Source organism: Nomascus leucogenys, chromosome 19, assembly GCF_006542625.1.
Source record: "Nomascus leucogenys isolate Asia chromosome 19, Asia_NLE_v1, whole genome shotgun sequence".
Classification (NCBI taxonomy): domain Eukaryota; kingdom Metazoa; phylum Chordata; class Mammalia; order Primates; family Hylobatidae; genus Nomascus; species Nomascus leucogenys.
In genome coordinates, this window is record NC_044399.1 from 34,542,131 (window position 1) to 34,560,996 (window position 18,866).

At 44.7% G+C, this 18,866-nt stretch overlaps 1 long non-coding RNA gene across 2 annotated transcripts; it reads left to right on the forward strand.

Moving 5' to 3' along the window:
* On the forward strand, positions 1-3,655 carry LOC115831565. Of its 2 annotated transcripts, XR_004027086.1 has the most exons (3): positions 1-76; positions 653-700; positions 2,688-3,655. It is a non-coding gene; the product is annotated as an uncharacterized LOC115831565 (long non-coding RNA). The 2 variants fall into 2 exon arrangements; XR_004027085.1 differs by lacking the exon at positions 1-76 and having other exon boundaries at positions 563-700.
* The last annotated feature ends 15,211 nt before the right edge of the window (positions 3,656-18,866 follow it).

Sequence of the window (18,866 nt, forward strand, 5' to 3'; positions counted from 1 at the left end):
GAAATTCATAAAGGACAACTGGGAAGAACTTTATAACCGATACCAGGGAGGATTCTTAATATCCAGACTAATAAAGGTATGTGAAAAATTTTGAGTAGCTTGCTAATCATGGATATTATTGAGTGACATCCATGATTCACTACACCCATACATTGTGGTCTTTGCTCTTTAAATGTTTCCTATGGCCAGGCGCAGTGGCTCACGCCTGTAATCCCAGCACTTTGGGAGGCCGAGGTGGGCAGATCACCTGAGGTCGGGAGTTTGAGACTATCCTGGCCAACATGGTGAAACCCTGTCCCTACTAAAAATACAAAAATTAGCTGAGCGTGGTGGTGTGTGCCTGTAATCCCAGCTACTTGGGAGGCTGAGGCAGGAGAATCGCTTGAACCCGGGAGGCAGAGGTTGTGGTGAGCCGAGATGAGGCCATTGCACTCCAGCCTGGGCAACAAGTGTGAAACTCCGTCTCAAAAAAAAAAAAAAGTTTCCTTAAATAGTTACTGGCTTTGTCTAAGGACTTCTCCATCTCCCATCACAAATCCTTTATAACAGACTGAAGTTGGCAGAGAACAGAATGATTTGTTTTTAGGGTAAATGGAAGTTTGTTCCCAGCCTCTTTTAGTTTCACTTACTGTTTAAAACCATTGTTTTGCAGCTATCAGTTGAGGGATTTGCAGTTGATAAAATGGCTGGAGAGGTTAAGGTAAGGAAAATACTGTTTACTCTTCACTTTTCAATCTAGTAAGTAAAAACAATAACCTGGTTGTAATTATAGTATTGGGATAATGTACTGTAGCATCTCTTGTGTTTTTGTTTAGAGAAAGACATCATGCAGGGCTGTAGAGGCCATATTAAGAATTTCTAAAAATGGCCGGGCATGGTAGCTCACATCTGTAATCTCAGCACTTTGGGAGGCCGAGGCAGGTGGATCACCTGAGGTCAGGAGTTCAAGACCAGCCTGGGCAACATGGTGAAACCCCAAATTAGCTGGACACGGTGGTGCACGCCTCTAATCCCAGCTACTCGGGGCTGAGGCAGGAGAATTGCTTGAGCCCAGGAGGTGGAGGTTGCAGTGAGCTGAGATTGTTGCCATTGCACTCCAGCCTGGTGATAGAGCAAGACTCCGTCTCCAAAAAAAAAAAAAAAAAAAAATTCCTAAAAAATGGAAAGCCTTCGAATGGTTTATAAACAAGGCAGTGCCTTCATCTGATTTGGTTGTTATAAAAATTTCAGTCTGGCTGCAATGTGGATAATAGTTTTGGAATGGGGAAGAGAAGATGGTTGGGAAGCTAACTCTCCAGCAAGAATTGGAATAGAATAGCTTACAGTAGGGTAGTGGCCAGTAGTGGAGGAGACGGGAAGTAATGGAGATTCAGGGGCTTGAATTTGTTAACCATTAGTTCAACAATATTCTTGATTGGCTTCTCTGTTGTGAGCGTATCTGGGAGAGGAAGAAAAACAAGCCAGGATACTCCCCAGGTTTCTGGTGTGTAAATGTTGGTACTACTTACTGAGATGGAATGGAAAAAAGACTTGAGGCCCTGAGAACTGAACCATGATTTAGGAGCCTTGGAACGTAGCAGTTGTCATCTGTGTAAAATAAGGTTATTGATTTCTAAAAGGTCTCTGTTTAATCAGTGATTAGTCATTCTGCCTTTCACACCTGCGGTGACTAAAGGAAAAGCCCTATCATTTTGCCAGCTGGTGTTTAAGAGTTGCTTTGTTTTCTATGAAACCAGGTGTACTCCATTAGAAAAGTTTATTCAACTTTAATCCATTAATGCATTGTGATAAATTATAAACTCAGAAATTGTTTGTTTACTGTATTAAAAATGGTGGATTCCTGTAATTCCAGCATTTTGGGAGGCTGAGGTGGGAGGATTGCTTGAGCTCAAGAGTTCAAGACCAGTCTGGGCAACATGGTAGGACCCCCATCTCTACAAAAAGGAAAAAAACAATAGGCCTGGAGTGCACGCTTGTGTCCCAGCTACCCAGGAAGTTAAGGTGGAGGTTTACTTGAGCCCAGGAGGTTGAGGCTGCAATGAGTCATGATCGTTTTCATTCACTCTAGCCTGGGCAACAGAGTGAGACCCTGTCTCAAAAAAAAAAAAAAAAAAAAGACCATGGGTGTTAAATTATTAGGGCACAGCAGCAATTAAACTTATTTGTATTATCATCCCTTACAAATTAATCTTATTTGAAGCAGCCAAAATGTGTTGAATCCTTAAGTACTCTGTGCTAGGTATTTTGTCAAATGTTTATATGGATTGTCTCTTTAATCTTCTGGAGTGAATATTTTCTCATAGTTGAGAAAACTGAGACTTAGAGCAGTTAATTTTCTCACAGTCACAAGCTAGTACATGACCAAGCCTAGATTCAAGTTCCAAGTCTTCAGTCCAAAGACTGTATTTACCACGACACAATTAGCCTAAAAGAAAGGCAGTAGGTTCTGTCTCTTTATTAACTTTTGATTAGTTTGTTAAGCATAGAATATTTAAGGGGAGAATTCCTATATGCAGGTGCAAGGAGTGCTTGTTTTCTTTTAGCCTGAGGGTGGCAGTGGTAAATTCTCGTGCCTCATGAAGGATTCTGCATCCTTCATATAGACCAGTGGGTATTTTTTTCGTAACCTGTAATATTAACTTCTTACTGCTAGTAATGATCCCGCATTCTGGGTTGTTTTATACCAGGCTTTCTTCGAGAGTCACCCAGCTCCTTCAGCTGAGCGTACCATCCAGCAGTGTTGTGAAAATATTCTGCTGAATGCTGCTTGGCTAAAGCGAGATGCCAAGAGCATCCACCAGTACCTCCTTCAGCGGAAGGTCTCACCACCCACAGTGTGAATCCTGAGGTGCGGCCATTGGCGGTTCTGCTGCTTCGCTGCAGGGATAAGGTGGAGCTACCGAACAGCTGATTCGTATGCCAAGAATTTGGAGTCTTCTTTCAAACCAGTGGGGGCTGGACAATGAATGTAGTTAACTGGTTCCTGCTCACACTCCAGAATTAAATTCTATTGAAAAAGGAAAATCTGCAATTCAGCAAAAAATAAATAAAAAATAAAAATGTAAATACGATAGTAATAAAATAGAGCATAACGAAACTGTGAAACTTTCTGAAGCCTTGTCAGTGGTTAAAAGTATTTAACACCCTACTGTTAATGACAGATGTTCTGTTTTTATAACCTACCAAAAGGAAACTAGAGGCTTCTTGGTAAAGAGGATTTTTGTGAAGTGGGTTCTGCAAGCAGCCTATAAGCCAAGGGTGGTGTCCATTTCTGGGAATGGTTAAACACAAAAGGCTGATAGCTGGTATAACATAGTTGGAGTCAGTGCATAATTCCAAGTGGCTTTTTTTTTTTTTTTTTTTTTTGGCACGGGGACTGATCAGGAAGATATATTCCTGTATAACTCAATCTGAACCAAGGATTGTAGTTTAATTTTCCTCCTTGCCTTCCCTTCTGTGTGACCCCTTGGCCAAAAAAAAAACAAACAAAAAAAAACAAAAAACAAAAAAACAAAAAAAAACAAAACGTACCCTGTTCTGGTTTTTTTCCTCCCTTTAGTTCCACCCCCAACCCCCATTCCCCAGTGTCCTTCTTAGAGATAAATAATAAGGAAACATCTTTCATAGCCACATTAAATAAAGAGAAACTGATATACATTATTTTTTTTCTTTTTAAAGATGACTTATAAGAACCCTGAAATTCATATAGGTGAGACAATAGAAATAAAAAGATCTTCAGCCAGGCCTTTCTGAAGGAGTTATTCTGCTAAAAATGGTCTTAGTTGTCTGACAAGCCAGGTATTGAACCTCTTCATAACAGTATCACCACTGGCTTCTCCTGGTTCATTTTATGCGTGCGAGAAGTCAGTGGTAACTGCTGCAGGGCTTATACATTAGTGGTAACTGGTTTAAAAACAAAGACTGTAAGCCTGTGTGTGCCACTGTTTGCTTCAACAGTATATCCTACTAACAAGCCTCACCTATTTAATCCAATGAGTTTTAAATCTAAATCTCATTCCCTTCTTCTTTCCCTTTTTCTTTTTTTCTTAAAAAATTTTTGTTAACAGAAATTCACATTTGGTGTGGCTCAACTATTTCAGAAGGTCATCAGATTGTGAGACTGCTTCCTTGAAACATTTTTGTGCTATTGTTTTAAAAAAATAACAATTAAAAAACAGTTGGCGTTAATAAAAATGTCAATGTGAAACTGATTTGCTGATTCACTTTATTCTCTTTGATAAGAAACTAAAAACTTTCCTATCATTCAGTAGGCTTATGCAAAGTTATACTATCATAGGATTTTTCAAATTCAAAAAAATCCAGTTCCTTAATTCCTAATTTATAGATCTTAACAGAAAAAATCCTGAGATTCATTCTAAATCAGTTCTACATTCTCAAAACTCTCTCAGAGACTCTTACAGTCAGCATTCAGGAATGAACTTGAGACTTCCTCAGTCCCTAGTTTTGAGGTACCCTAGTTCAGGCACCATGCTCAGGGCTGCCCTCAGGCTGTCCAAACGTGCTTAAGGCACCAGTGAAGCAGGGGCACCAAAAAGACTGAGAAAAATGCAGTTTTAATTGAAGAACTCAGAATTTTGCAACCAGAAATTCTGGAAACAGGTTATTTTACTTTCAGCATACATGTGATTTTTGTCTGTAATAGGTAAGTAGTTTGAATTATGTTCAGGGAGAGGTTATACTGGATGTCTTCCATTTGCCTTTCAGAACCCGTCTTCATCCCACTGTGGACCCCAGCGGGTGCTGACCCACATGGACTGCATGAATGGCTCCCTTGCCCTCTGACTTCAGCTTCTGTTTATCAAATTAGTAATATCCAAAGAAGATAAGAAGATACAAGGAAAAGATGGTCAGAGTACTCTGGCTTTCTCATTGCCAGGTCACATGGGTTGTCTGTGTCCCTTTAGCAAAGACCACAGCTTTCACCAAGCAGCCCCCTCTAGCTTCTGGCTCCTTCTCTTTGCTCCATCACATCTAGGAATAGAAAAGAGAACTCGAGAGCTGGGCGCGGTGGCTCACGCCTGTATTCCCAGCACTTTGGGAGGCCCAGGTGGGCAGTTCATCTGAGGTCGGGAGTTTGAGACTAGCCTGACCAACATGGAGAAACCCTGTCTCTACTAAAAAAAAAAAAAATACAAAATTAGCCGGGTGCGGTGGCGCATGCCTGTAATCCCAGCTACTTGGGAGGCTGAGGCAGGAGAATTGCTTGAACCCAGGAGGCAGAGGTTGCAGTGAGCTGAGATTGCGCCATTGCACTCCAGCCTGGGCAACGAGAGTGAAACTCCATCTCAAAAATAAAATGAATAAATAAAAATCCAAGCTTTTGGTAATATGTTTATACTGCTGAATCTATACTTAGAGCGTCATTCTTGACTGAAAAATATATTGCTTGATAGAACTGCATCTCTTCCTTTACTAGATACTAGTTTTAGGGTTTCAGAGTTGGTTTTCTCTAAATAAGAGTATTTGTGACAATGCAAAATACTCACCCAAGAAGGACCATGCCTCCTTGTACCAACCCTGGTGCAAGCCAAATGATTGAGGTGTTTGGTTTCAAATGCAAGAATAAGAGCCTTGATGTTAACAAAACATTGAGCTGAACAACTGCCTTCCCTAGGAAACCAAATCAGAGGACTGGTTGTTCTACCAGTTTGATGGCCAATGTTGTGATAGGTGACAGTGTCAGGTGAAGGAAAGTCAAGTGAGTTGTTACTGCCATTTATAAAGAACTCCGATTGCTCCTGTGATTCCACTGCAAGTATCTGGCCGCTGTAGCTTTCACTACTGGGCTTCTGTTTCCAACACTGGGGAGGAATTGGCAGAGAATGAACATCGTTTACTATCATGATCTGTGCTTTCTCAGGGAGGTTGTAGCAGCTAACAGCAGATATACATCAATTAAGATGACTACCAGGAAGAAAAAAATAATCCTTGTCATGGTTTGGCTGACAGTACCAGTATGGTCCTCTGAGACATCCCCTACCCCTACTCTAATCAACTTTAACCTTCATCACCAATTTGACAAATTTTACAGGTGTATTACGTTAGACTGCAATTCTGGGCAACTCTTAATAAGGCACTGATTACCTTGCATTATTTGTACTAATCTGGACATTCTCTTCCTTAATGTTTATTAGCTTGTACTTTTAAAATTAAGGAGGCGGCCAGGCACAGTGGCTCACGCCTGTAATCCCAGCACTTTGGGAAGCTGAGGCAGGTGGATCACTTGAGCCCAGGAGTTTGAGACCAGCCTGGGCAACATAGTGAAACCCCCATCTCTACAAAAAATGCAAAAGTTAGCTGGGTGTGGTGGCACACTCCTGTAGTCCCAGCCACTTGGGAGGCCGAGGCAGGAGAATCGCTTGAGCCCAGCAGGAGGAGGTTGCAGTGAGCCGAGATCACGCCACTGCACTCCAGCCTGGGTGACAAAGCAAGACCCTATCTCAAAAAAATAAAATAAAAACTAGTTAAGGAGGTGCAGGCATGGTAGCTCACACCTGTAATCCCGGCACTTTGGGAGGCCAAGGCGGGAGGATCACTTGAGCTCAGGAGATTGAGACAGCCTTGGCCACATGGTAAAACTCCGTCTCTAGTAAAAGTAAAAAAATTAGCTGGGCATGTTGGCGTGTGCCTGTAGTCCCAGCTACTCAGGAGGCCGAGGCTGCACTGACCTATGATCACACCACTGCACTCCAGGCTGGGTGACAGTGAGACCCTGTCTCAATAGGGCCAGGGGTGGTGGCTCATGCCTGTAATCCCAGCACTTTGGGAAGCCAAGGTGGGTGGATTGCTTGAGCTCAGGAGTTCAAGACCAGCCTGGGCAACATAACGAAACCCCGTTTCATTATACAAAATACAAAAAAATTAGTCAGGCATAGTGGTATATGCCTGTGGTCCCAGCTACTCAGGAGGCTGAGGTGGGAGGAGGATCGCTGGAGCCCAGTAAGTTGAGGCTACAGTGAGTCATTATGGCACCACTGCACTCCATCCTGGGTGAGAGAGCAAAACCCTGTCTCAAACAAACAAAAATAATAGCAATAAAAATAAGGAGAAGAAAAAATCAGTATGTGGAATGGCTATTAGGTTAGTGGGAGAAGTCTCAAGAACACCATACAAAATAATAGAAGGGAGATGGAGGGAAACAACTTACAAGAAAAAGTACAAAGCACTTAAAATATTTGAGATGAATGAGAATGGATGTGATTGCTGTTGCTTTTCTAACAGGTCAATTTCCTCTTCTATCAGCAGAGTACTTGTAAGTCAGAATGTGAAGGGATGGGATAGGATGAAGTTAATACTGTGCCCCCTACAAGTGTAAAGAAGTTGTTTTCTTCTTTTTTGTCTTGAGATGATCTCTTTGTCACCCAGGCTGGAGTGCAGTGGCGGGATCCCGGCTCACTGCAGCCTTGAACTTCTGGGCTCAAGGGATCCTCCCACCTCAGCCTCCTGAGTAGCTGGGACTACAGGTGTGTGCCACCACACCCACTAATTTAATTGGTTAATTTTGTGGAGGTGGGTTTTCACCATGTTGCCCAGGCTTCTCTCGAACTCCTAGGCTCAGGTGATCCCAAGTTGCTGGGAGTACAGGCATGAGCCATCTTGCCCGGCCTTAGTTCATTTTTTTTTTTTTTTTTGAGATGGAGTCTTGCTCCGTTGCCCAGGCTGGAGTGCAATGGTGTGATCTCGGCTCACTGCAACCTCCGCCTCCCAGGTTCAAGCGATTCTCCCACCTTCAGCCTCCCGAGTAGCTGGGATTACAGGCATGCGCCACCTGTCTGGCTAATTTTTGTATTTTTAGTAAACACGAGGTTTCGCCATGCTTGCCAGGGTGGTGTTGAACTCCTGACCGCCCACCTGGGCCTCCCAAAGTGCTGGGATTACAGGCGTGAGCCACCGCACCTGGCCTCTTAGTTCATTAACAGTAACGGAGTAGATAGACTATTGGATAAAGAACGAAATAGTACATGACTTAGATCTCTTGGCTACCAAACCTGGCCTTCTCTTAATTGCTTATTCTCAGCAAATGGAAGACCTGTGTGACCAATATAGTAGCTACTAGCCATACGCAGCTATTTAAATTAATTAGAATTAAATAAAAAGTTGCTTGGGGCTGGCTCACGCCTGTAATCCCAGCGCTTTGGGAGGCCAAGGCAGGTGGATCGCTCGAGTTCAAGACCAGCCTGGACAACATGGTGAAACCCTGTCTCTACTAAAAATACAAAAATTAACCAGGCGCATGCCTGTAATCCCAACTACTAGGGAGGATGAGGCAGAGGAATTGCTTGAGCCCAGGAGGTGGAGATTGCACTCCGCGCCACTGCACTCCAGCCTGGGTAACAGGGCAAGACTCTGTCTCGAGAAAAAATTTGCTTGGTTGCACTAGCCACATATCAACTGCACAGCAGCCACATAAGGGTAGTGGCTACTGTATTGGACAGCACAGATATAAATCATATTCATCACTCAGGAGAGTTCTATTGGATCACCCTGAGCTACACCTCGTATATCCAAGTGTATTTTTTTGTGTATCATTGAAAGTAATAGCCTGGGCAACATGGTGAGACTCTGTCTCTACAAAAAATTGAAAAAATTAACTGGGTGTGGTAGCACACACCTGTAGCCCCAACTGCTCAGAAGGCTGAGGTTGGGGGATCACTTGAGTCCAGGAGGTGGAGGTGGCAGTGAGCCGTGTTTGTGCCACTGCACTACAGAGCCTGGGCAACAGAGTGAGACCCTGTCTCCAAAAAACAAAAAAGTTACATTTTTACTAATCTTGTAACAAATTGCTGTTCATCTAAGAACATTATATCACTAACCCCTATTCATTTAAAATTTTTTCATGAACGTAATATATGTCGTATTCATTTTCCAAAAATTGAAGGAAAAAAAGTGACTCTTCTTACAAACTCCTCTACCTTTTTATACTCTATGCGTTTTGAATATTTTTAGTAATGAAGATAGGCTGTGCCTCCTTCACTTGTCTGACCATGTAACCACTGCCACGTGTTTTCAGTCTTTGCTGTATGAAACTAAATGTGCCATGCTCAGAGCTGCCACCATGTCCTAAGTCATGAAGCTAATCACCAAAGACTACTTGTGAAAAAAGTAACAGCTGGCAAACACATACCTTGAGAAGTGTTTCTTCCTTGTTTAGAGTCACTGGTTCATGAATGTTTTCCAGCCTGACTTACTGATGTTAAATGCCAGTTTTGTGGAGTGCACACATTTGAAGAATGTGACTTTAAGTTCCTGGCTCAATTAGTTTAAGTGGCTCATGTAATGAATTCACTCAACGTTCTTCCCTCACTGGAGATGTGAAGTGCACTATATTTGGAACTAACACTTGCAATCCTATACGCTGTTGCCTGGGTGTTGAGCTATAAATTTTGGTTAGTATCACCATTAACTAGATTCAGGAAGTTATATGATGATGAATTTCACAAAGATTTTGGTGAAGAGAGATGTGACTGGTTTGAAAAAAAGGGGGGTGAGGGTGCTCTTCTCATAGGTTCCCAATGTGCAGGGACTTCAGCTTGCTGACAGTGTTGAATGAGGCCACGCGTTCCTCCCACTGGGGCTTGCTTACCTGCTGACGCCTGCCACGCCAGCCTGAGCAACTGTGTTGCCCTGACTCCTAGGCTTGCTCCCATTAACTTGGTGACTACACCTCACTGCTTCCAACAAATAAAACAAATGTGCCATCCATCCGGTAATGACCCAAGTGTGCAGTAAACCCAAGAAAGACCTGAGATAGGAATAATCTAGGTAGCTTTAAATGTTCTTGTTCTCTAGGATCCAACCTTAGCCATCCCCAGTAGGATGCTGGGCAAAGGTTCTCATTGGTATGTAGGCATCACAGAAGGCTGGTGAGAAGAGGACCGGCCTTTCCTAGTCATTATCAAATAATACAGCAGCACTGTGCTCCAGCCTCACAGGCTGCTATTTGATGTGACAGGTGTGCATTTTGGCCACTGATCAAAAGACCTTGGTTACCACAAGAACCTTGTCAGAAAAGCCCCACAGCATTAAACCTGAGTGCAGTATTCAAGGCAAGGTTCCGATGGATTTGTTCAATGGCTATGGGATTCAGATGGCAGACAGTAGTTGCAAAAGCTTTTACTGCAGAAGGAAATGCCTATTATACTAGATATTGAGGCTACAGTATCAAATAAGGTAGACTTGGTCTCTGCCCTAATGGAGCTTATGATCTAGCAGTGACAAGAGATATCGAATGAGTAATTTTAAGTGTGCCGACTCTGGAGTGGGAAGTTCAGTGTGCTATACCAGACAGTTCAAAGTAGCCTGAAGGGTCAGGAAAGTCTCCCCGGAGAAATGTTAAACTGAAACCTGAAAGATGAGTAGTTGCCAGGCAAAGAGGAGAGAAAAAGTGTTATTAGCAGAAGAAACAGCATGTGCAATGGGCCTGTAGTTAGAAGGAAGCAGACCTATTTAAGAAAGCAAAAGAGGGCTGGGAGTGGTGGCTCACGCCTGTAATCCCAGCACTTTGGGAGGCCAAGTCGGGCAGATCACCTGAGGTCAGGAGTTCGAGACCAGCCTGGCCAACATGGTGAAACCCCCGTCTTTACTAAAAATACAAAAAAATTAGACAGGCATGGTGGTGGGCGCCTGTAATCCCAGCTACTCGGGAGGCTGAGGCAGGAGAATCCCTTGTACCTGGGAGGTGGAGGTTGCAGTGAGCCGAGGCGTTGCTATTGCACTCCATCCTGGGCAACAAGAGCGAAACTCCGTCTCAAAAAAAAAAAGCAAAAGAAATCCAAGATGGGCCGGGTGCAGTAGCTCACACCTATGATCCCAGCACTTTGTGAGGCTGAGGTGGGAGGATCGCTTAAGCCCAGGAGTTCAAGACCAACCTAGGTAACATAGTGAGACCCAGTATCTACTTAAAAAAAAAAAATTAGCTAGGCGTGGTGGCATGCGCCCATAGTCCCAACTACTTGGAAGGCTGAGGTGGGAGGATCGCATGAGCCCAGGAAGTTGAGGTACATGAGATGTGGTCCAGCCACTGCACTCCAGCCTGGGTGTCTGGGCAAGACCCTGTCTCAAAAAAAAAAAAAAAAAAAGAGGATACTCGGCCGAGCGCAGTGGCTCACACCTGTAATCCCAGCAAATTGGGAGGCCGAGGCGAGCAGATCACAAGGTCAAGAGATCGAGACCATCCCGGCCAACATGGTGAAACCCCGTCTCTACTAAAAATATAAAAATTAGCTTGGCATGGTGGTGCACGCCTGTGGTCCCAGCTACTCGGGAGGCTGAGCCAGGAGAATTGCTTGAACCCAGGAGGCAGAGGTTGCAGTGAGCTGAGATCACACCACTGCACTCCAGCCTGGCGACAGAGTGAGACTCCATTTAAAAAAATAAAAATAAAATGAGTGTTATTAGCAGAAGAAACAGCATGGTGCAGTGGCTCATGCCTGTAATCTCAGCACTTTAGGAGGCCAAGGTGGACAGATCACTTGAGGTCAGGAGTTTTGAGACTAGCTTGGCCAAAATGGCAAAACCCTGTCTCTACTAAAAATACAAAAAAATTAGCCAGGCATAGTGGTGCACATCTGTAATTCCAGCTACTCGAGAGGCTGAAGCACAAGAATCGCTTGAATCCGGGAGGTGGAGGTTGCAGTGAGCCAAGATAGTACAAGAGCGAGACTCTGTCTCAAAAAAAAAAAAAGAAAGATACTGGGAAAAAAAAAAGAAACCCAGAAAGCTCTTGGGAAAGTGGTACAAGAGGGGTCTGGAGAGACAGACTAGAGCCAGGCTGGCAAGAACTTGGGCCTTGTTAAAGATTCAGAACTCGGCCAGGCATGGTGGCTCACATCTGTAATCCCAGCACTTAGGGAGGCAATGGTGGAAGGATCACTTGAGGCCAGGAGTTCAGGACCAGCCTAGGAAACACAATGTGACTCCATTCTCCGAAAAAAGTAAAAATATTCAGGACTCTAGGGAACAATCGGAGAACATCGGATTCCTCACCTGTAAAGTGGAAATAATAACAGTTATCTCATAGTTATCAGGGAGCAAAATGAGAATAATACAAATAAAAGGCCTTTTTAAGTTATAAAGCATTATAGGAATACTACTAAGATTATATTATTAGTAAAAATAAGTTGTGCTGCTTTCTTAATAGAACCCAAGAGTTCAAATCTCCTCGTAATGGGAATATGAAATACCCTCTAAAACCCTGACCTACTCCAGGGAACTGATGGAAAGGTCATAAGTTTATTTCAGTTGAAACTTCCAGTGTGAGGCTTATGAAGCCTGGGGGTGAATGCAGCTCTTTGGAGCAGGATCACACCATTTATGGCAATGGGATTTCTCAGCTCTACACCAACTCCCTGACACCACTTCCAGAAAAGATCATTCTGCCTCCTCAAACCCACCAGAGCAGAATCACCAAAGCATTCTTGCCTCTTGATTTCTTTTTCTCTTTTTTTGAGACAGAGTCTCACTCTGTCGCACAGGTTGGAATGCCGCGGTGCGATCTCAGCTCACTCCAACCTCCGCCTCCTGGGTTTAAGCAATTCTCCTGCCTCAGCCTCCCAGGTAGCTATGACTACATGCGCATGCCACCACACCTGGCTTATTTTTCCTATTTTTAGTAGAGACGGGGTTTCACTGTGTCAGTCAGGATGGTCTCGATCTCCTGACCTCGTGATCCATGCGCCCTGGCCTCCCAAAGTGCCGGGATTACAGGTGTGAGCCACTGCATCCAGCTACCTCTTGATTTCTTATAGCCAAAGCTTAAGCCCAGCAACTTTTTTTTCTTTTTTTTGACAGTCTCACTCTATTACCCAGGCTGGAGTGCAGTGGTGTGATCTCCACTCACTGCAACCTCCGCCTCCTGGGTTCAAGCAATTCTTTTGCCTCAGCCTCCTGAGTAGCTGGGACTACAGGCATGTGCCACCACATCCAGCTAATTTTTGTATTTTTAGTAGAGACGGAGTTTCACCATGTTAGCCAGGCTGGTCCCAGCTCAGCTTTTATAGCAGCTGCCATCATTCCAGAAATGTTATACTCTGAGCTGTTCATGGCAAAATCATTATCCCAATTGGTACCTGCTTTATTACACTTTAGGAAAAATTCCACCTATTTCCAAATATGTGACACTTTATTCTTACAATGGTTCTGAGTAGTAGGCACAACCGGTAGTCAAATTTCACAGCATGGATGAGAAACCTGGAGTTTACCTCTCCATCTAAAAAAAAAATAATAATAAGAGAGAGGGTCTATGTTGCCCAGGCTAGATTTGAACTCCTGGGATCCAGTTTTCCTCAGCCCTCAGTCTCCAGAGTAGCTAGACTACAGGCATGGACAGCATGCTATTGATGTGTGAATAGACATAAAGGGACAGAGAGGAGTCCAGAAGTAAAGCCACACCAGTATGGTCAATTGTTTTCAACAAAGAAACCAAGGTGATTCAATAGTTACTTCAACAAAAATGACTGAAAAATTGGACTTCATAGCCAGGCATGGTGGTGCACATCTGTAGTCCCAGATATCTGGGAGGCTGAGGCAGGAGGATTGCTTGATCTCAGGAGTTTAAATTTACAATGAGCTATAATCGCACCACCGCACTCCGGCTTGGGCAACAGAGCAAGACCCAGTCCCCACCCCCCCAAAAAAAGAACTTCCATATGCAAATAATAATAACTTGAAATGGCTCATAGACCTAAATATAAAAACTAAAACTAAAATTTCTAGAAAAAATGAGAGAACATCTTCGTGACCTTGAGTCAAGCAAACATTTCTTAGGTTAGACATAAAATCCACAAATCACAAAAAACTAATAAGTTGAACTTCATCTAAAAAAACCCCCAAACCCCAAACTTCTGTTCTCCAAAGATGCTGTTAAGAAAAGGAAAAAAGCCACAGACAAGAAAAAATATTTGCAAAAGACATCTTAGATAAATAACTTTTGTCTTTTACCACCAAAGAATATATACAGATGGCAAATAAACACATCAATAGATACTCAGCATAAACAGCCATTAGGGAAATGTAAGTTAAACTCACAATACAGCACCACCATACATCTACTAGAATGACGAAAATTAAAAAGACTGAGAATAGCAAGTGCTGACAAAGAGGCAGAGCAACTGGATATCTCATATATTGCTGCTGGAAATGCAAAATGATTCAATCACTTTGGAAAACAGCTTGGCCGTTTTTTTTTTTTTTTAAATAAAGTTAAACATGTACTTATCATCCAACCCAGCAAACACAGTCCTAGATTTTTAGCTAAGAGGAATGAAAATGTATGTTCACACAAAGTCCTCTCTGCAAAAGGTTATATCAGCTTTATTCATAAAAGCAAAAAAATAGAAACAACCCATTTGTCCATCAACTGATAAGTGGATAAACAATTTACGGCAGATTTATAGAATGAAATATCTCTTAGCAACCTAAAGAAACAAATCACTGATATAAGCAAAATCGCGGATTAACCCAAAGCATTATGTTAAGTGAGAGAAGCTAGACACAAAAGACTACATACTGTCTAATATTTATGTGAAGGTATAGCAGCTGGGCACGGTGGCTCATGCCTGTAATCCCAGCACTTTGGGAGGCCAAGGCGGGCAGATCACGAGATCAAGAGATCGAGATCATCCTGGTAAACATGGTGAAACTCCATCTCTACTAAAAATACAAAAATTAGCTGAGCATGGTGGTGCACAGCTGTAGTCCCAGCTGCTCAGGATGCTGAGGCAGGAGAATCACTTGAACCCAGGAGGGGGAGGTTGCAGTGAGCCAAGATCATGCCACTGCAGTCCAGCCTGGTGACAGAGCGAGACTCTGTCTCAAACAAACAAACAAAAAGGTATAGCAAAGGCAAAACTATGGTGACAGAGGCCGGGGTGGGGGCGGGCTGGGGGTTGATGGCCAAGTGGTATGAGGAAATTTTTCAGGATGCTGGAACTGTTCTATATCATGACTTCAAGGCTGGATAAAGGTCAGCCAATGCCTTAAACACAGCCCAACAATGATAACCCCTTGGCCCTTTCACTGCTTAAAATAAAGAACCTAGGGGTCCCTCACACAAAGCATCTGATGAGTTAACACTAGCCAGATCCAGGCAGCTATGTTTGCATTGAATGGAAGCAAAACTTTCCTGCCTTGAGACAGAAACAAAGGTGATATCTGATGACACCTTCAAATCAAAGTTTTTAACTAGTCACTTACCAGCCAAAGACAATTGTTTTTATTCTTTTGCAGATTACAGTTGAACATGGCAAATAAAGACAATTACCAAACAGACAAAAAAAAATCTGACTAAAGTTGAGTGTAGCTGTGAAAAGTTAAGGGCATGATACCTGGGGTAGGGGTGGGGATGGAGGGGATGGACTGTCTGTAGTGTCTCCTTCCCTTGGTTCCCTAAGCAAATTCCTTTTTAACTTCATGATTATCCAAGGCTGCATGGCTTTTATCTTTTTATGCCACCTCTCAGGTCCATAGCCCTAGTCCTAGTGATAGCGACAAGAGGCAGAGAAATTCTAGGCAGAGAGGGGTGGGTCCCTGGTGAAGCCCCACCCTCAAGCCAAAAAGCCTGAGACCGCAGCCCAAAGTGAGAACTTAGATCCCCATTTTCCTGCTTGAATGTCGCCTTTTCCTAAACCACCATGGTCCCGCCCTGCCCCATCCTGTGCCTATAAAGACCCCAGACTCAGCCGGTAGAGAGGAGAAGCAGCTGCATGTTGGGGACTATGGCCGAAGTTGGAGAGAACCAGCTTGACTTCAGAGGGACAGCTTGACAGTAACTTCAAAGAAGAATCCAGCCAGAGACTGCTGGACCTCAGGGGAAGATTACCTACATCCCCGGCCCCTTTTCAACCTCCCTTCCCTCTGAGAGCCACTTTCATCAGCAATAAAAATCCTCCACATTCACCATCCTTCAATTCATTTGTGTGACCTCACTTTTCCTGGATGCTGGACAAGAGCTTGGGGACCACAAGTGTGGATACAAAAGGCTGTCACACTGGCCCTTCGCCCTCACTAGTGGAAGGCAGCCATCCCACATGAAAAGGCAGAGGGCCCACTGAGCTGTTAACACTTAAGTTGTCCGTGGATGGCAGAGCTAAGTGAGCAATGTAACACGCCCTCTGGGGCTTCAGGGGTCACAGGCACCCCCACCCTAGATGCTGCCTGGGACCTGCACAGCATTCGCTACTGCCAGCGCCCAAAAGTGCTGGTGCTGGCTCCTGCACCTGCTCACCTGCATGCTCCCTCCTGTGAGTGGTGCAATACAGCCGGTCTGAGTGAGTGGAGTTTGCTCCTGCCAGTGGCCAGGTGGCCAGCTGGTTCCAGCCCTCATGCACTCCAGTTTGCGTCTCATTCACTCACACACTCCCTCCTGTGAGGAGTTGAGAGCTGCAGGCTGAGTAAATGAGGCACCCTTGTTGCAAGTCCCTTGAAGGGGTCAGGGAAATATCCTGCTTCATCAGGGGGCCTATCCAGGATTCCTCAGAAGGGCAAATAAATGCAGATCTGCCGGATATCTCTCTTCATTTTTTTCCTAAGACTTCTTGTCCTCACACTTTCCTCTGAGCTATGCCATTTGCAGAGGACAGGATGCAACCCTGCCACCTCTCTCTTTGTTTCAGGTGAAAGGAATGTTGGCTCTGTTTCCCTTCAAAGAGGTCTAGCCATCGGGTGGGACCGGAATAAAGTCCTGGGGCAACTGAAGTCATTTGGAGGAGGCCACTCCTTGGTGTTGCCAGAAGGCCCCTAAACTGGACCCCGTCCCCGATAGCACGTTAAGGTGTTGACCAACACCCCTGGCCTTTTCAAGGTGTTGACCAACACCCCTGGCCTTTTCTATGGTATCTTTCCCTTTCTTCTTTCACGGTTAAAAATGGCTCCTCTCTCTCCCTTTATAATGATAAGGGTTTTGCTGCAAACTGCAGAAATGTTACTAGGTAGAATGGGCATTTGGCTCAGCCATGAGATACGCAATTCACAACAATGTGACTTCCATTTGTTCTTGGAGGTGCGACCCCCACCCTCAACCCCAGTAGCCACAAAGGTGTGCAGCACATGGCGGTTCCCCTCCTCACTCTCCCCTCCCAGCTATGGTACCTGGGCGTGTCCACAGCGTGCACATGAAGTGCCCAAGGGCGGGGTGGGAGAGAACTGTGGCTGCTGCCCAGGCCCCAGAGCAGTCTTGGGGGCCAGGGGCCCAATGCAGTCAGTTGGCCAGCATTTCCCATTCACCACCCCTCCTTCCACATGCCCACAGTCTTTCCTCCCCCAGACAGCCGAGGGGTCCAGCTTCGTCCAAACCAGAGGAAGGATATAGTGATTAAAGGAACCCATTTACATAGAGCAAGAGGTTCTTCCCCCTCTTAAGCTGTTTTTTCTTTTTTTTTTTTTTTTTTTTCCCTCTTTCCTTTTCTAAGTGAGGAGGTTCTCTTCCTACCTCAGCACTCTGCTTATGATAGAAAAGCAGTGGAGGAGCGAGCCCACTGGCTAATAACTGCAAATTTGGCAAGGCCTGCCTAGGACTTAATCTAAATGAATCCATGCACCCCCGAGACACCTTTTCATCCCAAACTCATTTTTTTTTTTTTTATTTGAGATGGAGTCTTGCTCTGTTTCCCAGCCTAGAGTGCAGTGGCACAATCTTGGCTCATTGCAACTTCTGCCTCCTAGTTCAAGCAATTTTCCTGCCTCAGCCTCTGGAGTAGCTAGAACTACAGGCGCCCACCACCACGCCCAGCTTATTTTTGTATTTTTAGTAGAGATGGGGTTTCACTATGTTGGCCAGGCCGGTATTGAACTCCTGACCTCATGATCCACTCTCCTCGGCCTCCCAAAGTGTTGGGATTACAGGCGTGAGCCACTGTGCCTGGCCCAATCCCAAACTCAATTCTAAACTTCAGGTTGAAGCCCTAGAAAGGAAAATCAGATCTGAGGGATTCAAAGCCAAGCAACAGGCACAGTATCAATGGGCAGGACTAATTCCTGCCAATTAAGCCACTGCTTCATGGAAGGAGGCCACACTCCATGGCATAGATAAGGCCCAAGGAACCCAAAGGTTGCCAACAGTAGGGGGCATGGAGGCGTAAGTGAGTGCAGATAATTCCTATTCTCTAGGCCCTCCCTGCTTCATGGGTGCAGGCCACAATGGCACCTATGGATGGTGTCCACCTAAGGTCGCCAGGACTCGGGGATAAACATATAGAAGAGAAAAGGAGGACACCTGTTTTCTCTTGGGGAAAGAGGGAAAGAAAATGAGCGATGCCTATTTCCCTCTCTTTCAGAATGGGCACCAACTACTTTCACCATCCTCAGTCTATACTCCTCTGGAGTGTATCCTGAATCACTGGGACTGCTTTGACCCTCAGACTCTAGAGGGAAAGCACCTCATAGCCCTTTGCACAAAGGTTTGGCCAAATTATGATCTGTAGGAAGGACTGGCGTGGCCTCAGGAAGGAACCATTCATTTCGATAACCATCCTGCAGGTGGACCTTTTCTGTAAACGTGAGGGCAATTGGTCTGAGGCTCCATATGTGCAGGCCTTCTTTACCTTGCAGGGCAATCCAGACCTTTGCTGACAGTGTAGGATTGCTCCAGCCCTCCCGTTTGCCATCTCACAGAACAATACCAGAGAACTAAAGAAATGAACTCCAGAGGCACCTCCAGCAAGGGAGCCAGCTCCCACTGGCCCTGCTCCTCTGGGTCCACCCATCCTCCCTACCCAGTTTTTCTCTCTCACTTGGCCCCTCCTAGAAATCCTCACCCTAGACAAGCCCCAGTCTCATTCCTGCCCTTTATCAGATACTTGGTGAATTTGGCCCCCTGGTCCAGGTCCCCTTCTCTCTACAGGACTTAAAGC